Genomic DNA, 281 nt, shown 5'->3' with positions numbered 1-281 from the left:
GCCAAGCTGGCCGCAACGACAAGAAAAACACAGACTCACAAGGTGCTCCGAAAACATCTTGTCATAGAACTCGCCGCAGCCTGCGAGCCAACACTTCCTTCTCCACGGGCAGGAAAGGGCAAGACCAGGGCATGTTTAGGAACGAGCTTAACTTTTCATGACAAAACAGCGCGAACCCACCTGGCCCCCGGGGGTTTACACTGCGAGCAGCGAGCCCGGGTTTATTGTCAACACCAGCACCAGCGGAGGAGGGGAAGGGACACCCACACCCGGCCCACCCC

The sequence above is a fragment of the Acanthisitta chloris genome, unplaced genomic scaffold (assembly GCF_000695815.1).
Source record: "Acanthisitta chloris isolate BGI_N310 unplaced genomic scaffold, ASM69581v1 scaffold1168, whole genome shotgun sequence".
Classification (NCBI taxonomy): Eukaryota; Metazoa; Chordata; class Aves; order Passeriformes; family Acanthisittidae; genus Acanthisitta; species Acanthisitta chloris.
This window is presented reverse-complemented; position numbering follows the sequence as displayed.